Source organism: Watersipora subatra, chromosome 1 (assembly GCF_963576615.1).
Source record: "Watersipora subatra chromosome 1, tzWatSuba1.1, whole genome shotgun sequence".
Classification (NCBI taxonomy): domain Eukaryota; kingdom Metazoa; phylum Bryozoa; class Gymnolaemata; order Cheilostomatida; family Watersiporidae; genus Watersipora; species Watersipora subatra.
The window spans coordinates 50,464,095-50,476,485 of record NC_088708.1 but is presented as its reverse complement, the minus strand read 5'-3'; the positions used below and the strand labels follow the sequence as shown (position 1 = coordinate 50,476,485).

The 12,391-nt window shown below is 36.8% G+C and overlaps 3 non-coding genes across 3 annotated transcripts; all 3 read left to right on the top strand.

Annotated features, from left to right (window-relative positions):
• The first annotated feature begins 8,442 nt into the window (after positions 1-8,442).
• On the top strand, positions 8,443-8,514 carry Trnap-agg (transfer RNA proline (anticodon AGG)). The gene has a single exon. It is a non-coding gene; the product is annotated as a tRNA-Pro (tRNA).
• Positions 8,515-11,047: 2,533 nt separating this feature from the next.
• Trnap-cgg (transfer RNA proline (anticodon CGG)) lies at positions 11,048-11,119 on the top strand. Its single transcript has one exon. It is a non-coding gene; the product is annotated as a tRNA-Pro (tRNA).
• A 329-nt stretch (positions 11,120-11,448) lies between these two features.
• On the top strand, positions 11,449-11,520 carry Trnap-cgg (transfer RNA proline (anticodon CGG)). Its single transcript has one exon. It is a non-coding gene; the product is annotated as a tRNA-Pro (tRNA).
• Positions 11,521-12,391: the final 871 nt, after the last annotated feature.

Here is a 12,391-nt window from a genome sequence, read left to right as displayed (position 1 = left end):
CTTCTAAGACTAAGTTAAATGAATAGTAAAGCATCATTAGTAAATCAGGGTGCTTCAAATCACAGTATTAACTCCTGTGCTAAGTGATAAGTAAGTATTACCTGCTGTGCTAAGTGAAAAGCAAGTCAGGAATTATACAAACTGGTGAGCAAATAAAACTTTTGAAGCAGTTTTAAATGATTGTATGAACGTTCTTGATTTGTAATTTTGTTTTAGCCACAATTACATATAATAATAACTTGCTGCAAGCCTTTGGTAAGAAAATATTTTCACATTTACTATAATATATTTTTTGCTGAAAATCATTGCAATGCACATTTAAGAATTTGTTTGACTGTAAAATTCATTTCGGTTCAATTGATCTATTTTGCCACATACTGATATTTAATTTATTATTTCAATATATTCGAGGTCACCACTAAGACTAGTTTTTATTAGCAAAATTCTTTCTTATTTGCAAGACTTGGGTAAATGATTGGTAAAGCATCCGTAGTAAATCAGGGTGCTTCAAATCATAGCATTACCTGCTGTGCTACGTGATAAGCGAGTCAGGACTTATACACATTGATGACTAAATAAAACTGTTGAAACAGTTTTAAATGGTTCTATAAATGTACCTGATTTGTAACGTTGCTTTTTCGTCACAATATATAATAATAATTTGTTGCACACATTTCATAAAAAATAATTTCACAGGATAAACATTTTAAAATAATAGGGCAAAATTAACATTTTAAATTGGTATAGCAAAATTAAGGTTAGAAGGCACCCTCAAAATAGTATTTTTTTCAACAGAAATTACTTTTAAGAAAAAGCATGTTTCCTATATAATTCAAGTGTGCTCTTTCCATTGCTGCCACTAAAAAGTATGTCAAACTACTTTAAAACACTTATAACTTAGACTGAATGTTGGCCACTTCTAGAGACAATATGCCCGAGATATTGATCGCTGCCGGGGGTACGTAGAAACAAGGCAGCTGAACTTGTGGTAATTGCTGCTAGGAAGGCAAACAGAAGGTCAGCTGCACCAGATGATAATACATATTCAAGTGGAGGGTTTTAATAATACATATTCAAGTGGAGGGATTTAAAAGGGTATGAGACAATCCATCTGCCTATAACTGTAAAGAAATCATCCGTTTTCTTTTTCCAAACTTTAGGACAGGTTTTCTCATTATTGGCTTTTTGTCAGTGTTTTCAATCTTTAACGCGCTGTCATTTTGTCAATTTTAAAGATGTCGACTTGAAGTTTTGTATGGCTAATCCTTGAAACCTAACTGATGTTTTTATGGCCTCAGAGTTTTTCTTCTCTTTGTACGGGGTCCAACCTACGATCCAAACTCCAACCTGATTTTGCATATATGACTTTGTCTCTTTTTACCTGAATAAAAAGTGTAATTGAAAATTCTGCTCCCATATTGTCATGATATACACTGTTTGGCACTATAATAACCACTAATAAAGTGGGTACACTTAGACTTTCATCCAGATATTTTGCATGAGAAACGTGACATCGAAACTACATTCTAACTCATAAAATGAGAACCGTTTGTCTGGTGAACAAACCAAGTATACCATTAAATTTGTCTTAAAAGACTACACCAGAATATGACATTTGTAAGTTTGTAACACTATATATAGATGGGGGGGGGTCTCTCCGAGGGTGCCTTCTAACCTTAATGACTAACGATTTTCTATGAGTTTTCTGATGATATGATCATAAAGTGTTATCAGAGGCAGATGCGAATATTCCATCGAACATGAAAACTAAAAAGTGTTGAAAGAATGAAACCACTTCAGGGTAAAGTCGAATAGCCTAAATAATGGGATGTGCTCAGGATACATTACATACAATTGTTAAAAAATAAATGAGATAGTTGTTAAACCTGTTCTAGACGACACATAGACTGGTTTCAGATGTTAAACCAAAAACGGTCAAACAGGGCATGCTTAAAAGTAAGAATATCAGTATGGGCGGCAGACTAGCTTTTTGAAAAGCCAACATTGAAAGTAGAATTAGCAAACTGGAAACAACTTTCGATAATGGAAAGTTTTCGGGTGAAAAAGCCCGGCAGTAAAACATGTTTGCACCACCAAAATTTTTTTCTAGCGATCTGTAAAATATGAAAGAGCGAAACAAGGAGGCTCGTTGGTCCCGGGTTCAAATCCCGGACAAGCCCAATGGTTTTGTTTTATTAATGAATAACGGTTTTCTATGAGTTTTCTGATGATATAATCAAAAAATTTTAATGGAGGCAGATACGAATATTCCATCGAACATGAAAACTAAAAGGTGTTGAAAGAATAAAACTACTTCTATATCTCCAAAAAGCTATTCAATATCAAACGACTGTTTATTGGAATAACCTACCTGACAGATTGAAGAAAACTGTAAACAAATTTGACTTTAAAGAACAAGTAAAACGCTATCTCCTGTCTCTCTGACTAGGGTGGGCTGAGGCCTGCCTTTGTTCTGCTGCTGTTGACTGTTTTTGGGGCTTGCGCAAAATTAGCTGGGCTACAGCGTACCTATGGCTCCATCATCATTATCTCGTGCTCAGGTTGAGTGAAGTTTGCCATACTTTTATCATTTTCTCACTAATTTGTAATTAACCTGATAAATTTACTAATATGCAGTTTATTTTTCTGTATATTTTCTGTTGATGAAATTAAATACACACACGCACACACACACGCACTTCAGGATAAAGTCAGATAGCTTAAATAATGGGATGGCTTGTTGGTCTAGGGGTATAATTCTCGCTTTGGTTGTGAGAGGTCCCGGGTTCAAATCCCAGACAAGCCCAATGGCTGTGTTTTATTAATGACTAACAGTTTTCTATGAGTTTTCTGATGATACGATGAAAAAGTGTTATCAGAGGCAGATACGGATCTTCCATCGAACATGAAAACTAAAAGGTGTTGAAAGAAAAAAACCGCTTCAGGGTAAAGTCAGATAGCCTAAATAATGGTCTGTACTTAGGATGTATTACATACAATTGCTAGTAAATAAACGCTATGGCTGTTAAACCTATTTCAGAATACATAGGGACTGGTTTCAGACATTCATACTTCTATGCATGCCCTATCTGAGAGATTTTTAGTTCAACAAGGCAAAGTTAGAGGTAAGAAAGAGGCTTGTTGGTCTAGGGGTATGATTCTCATTGTGGGTGCGAGAGGTCCCGGGTTCAAATCCCGGACAAGCCCAAAAGTTATGTTTTGTTAATGGCTAACAGTTTTCTACGAGTTTCCTGAAAATATGATCAAAAATGTTAATGGGAACAGATACGAATATTCCATCAAACATGAATATTAAAAGGTGTTGAAAGAATAAAACCACTTCAGGATAAAGTCGGATAGCCTAAATAATAGGATGTGCTCAAGATATATTACATGCAATTGCTAGCAAATAAATGAGATAGCTATTAAACCTGTTATAGATGACACAGAGACTGGTTTCAGATGTTAAACCAAAAATTGTCAAACAGGGCATGCCTAAAAGTACGAATATCAGTATTGGTGGCAGACTAGCTTTTTGACAAGCTAACATTGAAAATAGAATTAGCAAATTGGAAACAACTTTCGATAATGGAAAGTTTTCGGGTAGAATAGATTGGCAGTAAAAAATCTTTGCATCACCAAAATTTTTTTCTAGCGACCCGAAAAGTATGAAAGAATGAAACGAGGAGGCTCGTTGGTCCCGGGTTCAAATCCCGGACAAGCCCAATGGTTTTGTTTTATTAATGAATAACGGTTTTTTATGAGTTTTCTGATGATATAATCAAAAAATGTTAACGGAGGCAGATACGAATAATCCATCGAACATGAAAACTAAAAGGTGTTGAAAGAATAAAACCACTTCTATATCTCCAAAAAACTATTCAATATCAAACAACCGTTTATTGGAATAGCCTACCTGACAGATTGAACAAAGCTGTAAACAAATTTGACTTTAAAAAACAAGTAAAACGCTATCTCCTGTCTCTCTGACTAGGGTGGGCTGAGGCCTGCCTTTGTTCTGCTGCTGTTGACTGTTTTTGGGGCTTGCGCAACATTAGCTGGGCTACAGCGCACCTATGGCTCCATCATCATTATCTCGTGCTCAGGTTGAGTGAATTTTGCTATACTCTTTTCATTTTCTCACTAATTTGTAATTAACCTGATATATTTACTAATATGCAGTTTATTTTTCTGTATTGTTTCTGTTGATGAAAATAAATACACATGCACACGCACACGCACACACACACTTCAGGGTAAAGTCGGATAGCCTAAATAATGGTCTGTGATCAGGATGTATTACATACAATTGCTAGTAAATAAATGCTATGGCTGTTAAACCTATTTCAGAATACATGGGGACTGGTTTAAGACATTCGTACTTCTATGCATGCCCTATCTGAGGGATTTTTAGTTAAACAAGGCAATGTTGGAAGGAGGAAAGAGGCTTGTTGGTCTAGGGGTATGATTCTCGCTTTGGGTGTGAGAGGTCCTGAGTTCAAATCCCGGACATGCCCAAAAGTTATGTTTTGTTAATGGCTAACAGTTTTCTATGAGTTTGCTGAAAATATGATCAAAAATGTTAACGGGAACAGATACGAATATTGTTATTCTTGTATATTTGAAAGCTAGACAGCAACTGACTTACTACATAAGTGAGACAAGAGAGTAAAAGGATTATTACATAAGAGTTACATAACAGATGAGTAAGCCGATATGAACAAAGAGTCTGACAACAGCTATATACAAATACAAGATAATGACTGGTCAATGTCAACAACTAGTACATATTCAACACTCCCACATAGTTTTGACATGTTGAGCCTGGCTTACATACTCATCAATTCCATAGCGAACCGGAGGTCTACGTTTGCGAGCAGATAAGCGTCGCTGTTGCCCTTCACCAATGCATTGCCCAGAGAAGTTTGGAGTTGTCTGTTCATTTACTGAATGTTCAACAACAATAGATTTCTGCTTTGTATATTGGTCAAATGATGGTTTAACGGTGTTTGTAAAGTTCGTTTCATCAAATACCACGTCTCGCCTAGTAGTGACTTTACCAGTTGATTCATCAAGCAGGCGGTATGCCTTTGACTGTTTGCTGTATCCTATAAACCTTAGCTTCTGGCACTTCTTGTCAAGTTTCTGTCGTAGTTGATCTGGAACATGAGCATAAGCAATACATCCAAACACCCTTAGATTGTCTATGTTGGGTTTGCGTTCATACCACTTCTCATACGGTGTGAGATCATTCTTGTGTGAAGAAGTGGGAAGCCGATTTCTAACGTAGGCAGCAGTAGAAATGGCCTCAGCCCAGTATTGCTTTGGCAATTTAGCATGGCACAACATTGAACGTGCTGCTTCACACAGAGTTCTATTCATTTGCTCAGCAACACCATTTTGTGCTGGTGAGTAGGCTGATGTGAGTTCATGATGAATACCTTTAGATTTCAAGTAGTCAGTAAATTCTTGAGACAAGTATTCACCACCTCTATCTGATCTCACTGTTTGAAGGGTTTCTCCAGATTGGTTGGCTGTATATGCTTCAAACTCTTTTAACTTCTCAGGTACCTCAGATTTGTTTCTAAGAAAATACACAGCACAGCATCTAGAAAAATCGTCTATAAAAGTAACAAAATATTTGCTACCTCCAATTGATTCTGTTTCCATTGTACAAACGTCGGAATGTACTAGTTCTAGCTTACGGGTAGCCTTGATATCTCCCACAGGTTTGAAGGGTTCACGAGTCATTTTCCCTTCAGCACAGCCTTCACAGAAGGAAATGTTCATTGCAGGTAAGCTTGTTGCACAGACTATATTTCCTTTGCTCAGTTTTTTTCAGATCAGAGTCATTCACATGTACTAGACGTTGATGCCAAATCTCTGCGCTAGCAGTGTTTGCGTATTGATTTTCAGTTTGCACACAGTCTAGACTAAACAGCTTATTAGCTAGTGATCCCATGGCCCTAACTCGACCAGTAGCATCTTTAATCCAACATCGAGTATGGCCGAACTGAACAATGTAGCCTTTCTTAGTGGCAGCTCGAACTGAAAATAAATTGCTAGCTAGCTGAGGGACATGAAGTACATTGTAAAATACAGCCGCACATTGAACTCTACGATTGAGTTTTAGCATCACTTTCACAGCACCAACTCCCACAGCTTCAACTGTTCGACCATCACCTAGGCTGACCATTTCTATATGTTCTAGCTTCTTGTAGCTATTAAAACTTTCCCTGTTAGGTGACATATGACACGATGCTACAGAGTCAATTAGCCAGAGTGAGCTACTGTGCAATGAAAATGTGTTGCCATGATGAGTGATAAATGTAAATTCATTGCCTACACAGTCATTGTCACTTTCACATACAGTTTTTCTACATTCACTTACTAACTGCGCGTTCGGTCGGCGCCTGTCCTCTGAGCATTCTGGTGACTTGTGCCCAGGCTTATTACAGCTGTAGCAAATAATAGGTTTTCTGGCTCTAGGCTGCTTTCTTGACACCAATGCAGAATCAGATGCATCGGCAGAACTAGATTCATCGGAGTTTCGCTCACTACGTTTCAACTCTTCATTTATCAATGACTGCTGGGCAAACTCAAGACTCAAGTTGTCTACTCTTGCTTCTAATGCTGTTGCAAGATGAGCATAGCTGTTTGGAAGGCTGCCTAAGAGCGTGACTACTTGATCTTCTTCAGAAATTGGTGCATCGATAGCGGCGAGTTTATCTGTAAGTCCTTTCATGTGTTTCAAGTGCTGTTCTACAGGTGTACCCTCCTTCATTACTGTTCTGAAATATTGTTTCTTAAAAAATAACTTGTTTGCTAGTGTATTGCGTTCAAAGGGGTTTTGAAGCCGCTTCCATGCTACATCAGGTGCTTCTGTATCTGTTATTAAGTAGAGAAGCTCAGTACTAACAGACAGAGCAATTACTGAGAACGCCTTACGATACCTGGATGTAAAAGCAGTTTTCAGCGCTTGATCAGCCGAACCTTCTGGTGCTTTCTCAGTGCCATCCACGATATCGTACAGATCCTTTACCAGCAAAATGTGTTTCATCTGAAACTTCCATGTCTGATAGTTCTGACTGTCCAACTTATCTATTGTCCATTTATCACTATCCATTGTAGAATGAAAGATACAATCTAAGTTCTGGTTCAGTAGTCCTTGTTTTACTGTTCCTGATATCAACTGTTAAATTCCTGGTTCACCAGTCGTTGGTCAGTCAGTATAATAGCCGATCGTCTTTGTTCTGGTATCAAACTCGTGTACAGCTTCTTTGGTTGCCTGTCTGGGCCCATAACCTGTTATTCTTGTATATTTGAAAGCTAGACAGCAACTGACTTACTACATAAGTGAGACAAGAGAGTAAAAGGATTATTACATAAGAATTACATAACAGATGAGTAAGCCGATATGAACAAAGAGTCTGACAACAGCTATATACAAATACAAGATAATGACTGGTCAATGTCAACAACTAGTACATATTCAACAAATATTCCATCAAACATGAAAACTAAAAAGTATTGAAAAAATAAAACCACTTCAGGGTAAAGTCGAATAGCCTAAATTATGGGCTGTGCTCAAGATATATTACATGCAACTGCTAGCAAATAAATGAGATAGCTGTTAAACCTGTTCTAGACGATACAGAGACTGGTTTCAGATGTTAAGCCAAAAATTGTCAAACAGGTCATGCCTAAAAGTACGAACATCAGTATGGGCGGCAGACTAGCAATTTGAAAAGCTAACATTGAAAATAGAATTTAAGCAAATTGGAAACAACTTTCGATAATGGAAAGTTTTCGGGTAGAATAGATTGGCAGTAAAAAATCTTTGCATCACCAAAATTTTTTTCTAGCGACCCGAAAAGTATGAAAGAATGAAACAAAGAGGCTCGTTGGTCCCGGGTTCAAATCCCGGACAAGCCCAATGGTTTTGTTTTATTAATGACTAACGGTTTTCTATGAGTTTTCTGATGATATGATGAAAAAGTGTTATCAGAGGCAGATATGAATATTCCATCGAACATGAAAATTAAAAGGTGTTGAAAGAATAAAACCACTTCAGAATAAAGTCGGATAGCCTAAATAAGGATAAAGTCAGATAGCCTAAATAATGGGATGTGCTCAAGATATATTACATGCAATTGCAAGCAAATAAATGAAATAACTGTTAAACCTGTTCTAGACGATACAGATGTTGGTTTCAGATGTTAAACCAAAAACTGTCAAACAGGGCATGCTTAAAAGTACGAATATCAGTATTGGTGGCAGACTAGCTTTTTGACAAGCTAACATTGAAAATAGAATTAGCAAATTGGAAACGACTTTCGACAATGGAAAGTTTTCGGGTGGAATAGCCCGGCAGTAATAAATGTTTGCATCATCAAAGATTTTTTCTACCCATCCGAAATGTATGAAAGAATGAAACAAGGAGGCTTGTTGGTCTAGGGGTATGATTCTCGCTTAGGGTGCGAGAGGTCCCGCGTTCAAATCCCGGACAAGCCCAGTGGTTTTGTTTTATTAATGGCTAACAGATTTCTATGAGTTTGCTGAAAATATGATCAAAAATGTTAATGGGAACAGATACGAATATTCCATCAAACATGAAAATTAAAAGGTGTTGAAAAAATAAAACCACTTCAGGATAAAGTCGGATAGCCTAAATAATAGGATGTGCTCAAGATATATTACATGCAATTGCTAGCAAACAAATGAGATAGCTATTAAACCTGTTATAGATGACACAGAGACTGGTTTCAGATGTTAAAGATGTAGTTGCGTCAAAATTTAAGTTGATTTTAAAAGAAAGCATTTTTTTTTCTCTATCAGTTGATATGTTGTTTGTTGTGTTACGCGATCGCATTGCCAAGATATTTGAAGATTAAAACCGAAAAAATCTGATCGCCGTAAAAACGCTCAGGCCACAAAAACGTGCCCAGCCTCGCCAAAAATGATGTCACGCGTTTGGCAACCTGTCTCTATCTCTCGTATTCACATCGGCTATTTGCGATAAAAGTCTAGTCTAACGCGGCTCTATTGGCATATATCTTATTTTGTATTTGCTCATGTTAGCTAGAATAAAATTTTAAATCCTGCTACAGATGCATTATTATGAATGTTTCAAAGGCCTCAAATAACGAAAATTGAAAATTTGTTCTACTCACTTTCTCCAAATGTTGTTTAAACATTTGGGTACCGACTACCAATTCTACCGGTCTACGGTAATTCTGTCAAGTCACTTTATGTTGAACGCGGTCTTTGTATCAGCAGTTTTGCAGCTACCCTATACAGCCTCCCATAAGCCCCGCCCACATTATGTCGCCTATTACATATTGCCTACGTACTAGTTTCTTACTAGTAGCAATGATATACAGCTGTATACATTGCTGTATATCATTGCTAGTAGTATTCTTACCGAATACTAAATTAATGAAATAAGCAAGCCACCTCTTTGAAAAGAATATAGACAGGGATAGAGTTTTAAGGATGAGAAGTCTGCTGCAAACTGGATTTGAACTCACATTCTCCAGTTCTGTGGACACCCATATACCATATCCGATTCACTACAATATTCTGCAAATCATGTTTTGCATTATCTTTAACAATATTATTTTATTATATAATTTTTACAAGCAAAAATATTTTCATCTCGGCATAAAGCTTTTATTAAAGATATTCATCAAGTCGTGGCCACTCACATAGTATTAGCTGATACAATAAGACAAATTCATCTACTGCAACAAACTCAAACAAAACATCATCCAGCACGCATTCAATTCTCGCTTTCTCCTTTATGGCAGTTTCCACACTGACAAAGCTTCTTCGGCTGGTGGGACGACATAAACATTCTGTAATCAGTAAAACAAGTAAATGTAAACAAAGTAGATGCAATAAATATGTCATTCATAGATATGTCATTCTAAAGCGTATCTATTGACAGCTTCCAAATTGGGAGTTGAATAGATTGCGAGTGTAATTTTAAAAACGAATAAACATTTAATAAAGGCGCAAGTACGCCAAGCCAACGATTCGAAGCTTTGGTTCTGGAAATTAAAGATTTGCAATGATCAATCGATTTTACCCACTTCCAACGAGTGAAAATAATTTGTAATCATGACTCTAATTTACCAAAGAAAATTCGAAAAAAATATTATAGCTAGGTAAAACGGCAGATAAGCTATGAAACGATGATTGGAGATAGCAAAGAATTATCATTTTATTAATTAGTACATGTATTTATGACTATAAAAAATATTACATTTACTAAAGTATAGAAGACTCTAAGTTAATTTACCTCTATTCTGTCTTCTTCTGCAGCAAAACGCTGCTGATGCCTGTCAGCTTTGGTCATAGGCTGTCTACTCTAATATTTTACTTAAAGTTGCTCAGAAAACTCTGAGTAGCGGTCGCTCGAACTTGAAGCCATTTTAAAACTATGTATAACTTAGTAATTGTTGAAACGCGTTGAATCAGAAACAATGAGAATGAATTCTCTATGATGAGAATCTTCGAGACCACAGACAACGCGTTTTACGAGTGATAACATTTATTACGGCCTATATAAAAATTTCGCACGCATGATTGGCTAACGAATCGACCTCATTTTTATCGCTCGTGGTTTCGTTTCAGATAGCAAGCTTGTTACGTCATGAAATTGGCACCCGCTGGAACGTGAGCTTTTTAACAGAGGGCCTCATTCAAACGCATATATCTCTGGACAGGGTTGGTCTACAAAGACAAAAATGGCATCAAATTGTAGCTGATGTTTTAGCCTTTTATGGGTCCTAATTTCATTTTTGACGCAACTACATCTTTAAACCAAAAGTTGTCAAACAGGGCATGCCTAAAAGTACGAACATCAGTACGGGCGGCAGACTAGCAATTTGAAAAGCTAACATTGAAAATAGAATTTAAGCAAATTGGAAACAACTTTCGATAATGGAAAGTTTTGGGGTAGAATAGATTGGCAGTAAAAAATCTTTGCATCACCAAAATTCTTTTCTACCGATCCGAAAAGTATGAGAGAATGAAACAAGGAGGCTTGTTGGTCTAGGGGTATGATTCTCGCTTCGGGTGCGAGAGGTCCCGGGTTCAAATCCCTGACAAGCCCAATGGTTGTGTTTTATTAATGACTAACAGTTTTCTATGAGTTTTCTGATGATACGATGAAAAAGTGTTATCAGAGGCAGATACGGATCTTCCATCGAACATGAAAACTAAAAGGTGTTGAAAGAATAAAACCGGTTCAGGGTAAAGTCAGATAGCCTAAATAATGGTCTGTACTCAGGATGTATTACATACAATTGCTAGTAAATAAACGCTATGGCTGTTAAACCTAATTCAGAATACATAGGGACTGATTTCAGACATTCGTACTTCTATGCAAGCCCTATCTGAGGGATTTTTAGTTCAACAGGGCAAAGTTAGAAGGAAGAAAGAGGCTTGTTGGTCTAGGGGTATGATTCTCGCTTCGGGTGCGAGAGGTCCCGGGTTCAAATCCCGGACAAGCCCAAAAGTTATGTTTTGTTAATGGCTAACAGTTTTCTATGAGTTTGCTGAAAATATGATCAAAAATGTTAACGGGAACAGATATGAATATTCCATCAAACATGAAAACTAAAAAGTATTGAAAAAATAAAACCACTTCAGGGTAAAGTCGAATAGCCTAAATAATGGGATGTGCTCAAGATATATTACATGCAATTGCTAGCAAATAAATGAGATAGCTGTTAAACCTGTTCTAGACGATACAGAGACTGGTTTCAGATGTTAAACCAAAAATTGTCAAACAGGGCATGCCTAAAAGTACGAATGTCAGTATGGGCGGCAGACTAGCAATTTGAAAAGCTAACATTGAAAATAGAATTTAAGCAAATTGGAAACAACTTTCGATAATGGAAAGTTTTCGGGTAGAATAGATTGGCAGTAAAAAATCTTTGCATCACCAAAAATTTTTTCTAGCGACCCGAAAAGTATGAAAGAATGAAACGAGGAGGCTCGTTGGTCCCGGGTTCAAATCCCGGACAAGCCCAATGGTTTTGTTTTATTAACCATTTCAGTCCCCAAGCCATTAAGCAATTATCTAATTATTCTCCATTCTCATTGTTAGAGTGAAGGTTTATGTCTCATTTTACAATATTGTCATTTAGACCATCTGGGAGTAACTTTTCTTACAAGAACACCTATATTCATTCAAATCAGAAATCTTTGGGCTTTCTAATGGTATAAGTAGCAAAATTGTAGCTCAATTACTGAAGAATGTATAGACTGTCAAACTTGGTGAATATAAAAATTTGACAAAAACACAATGGTACATGATTTCAAAGACATTATTTTTATTATTATGACATGACTGAAAACATAACAGAGGATTGACGAAGTT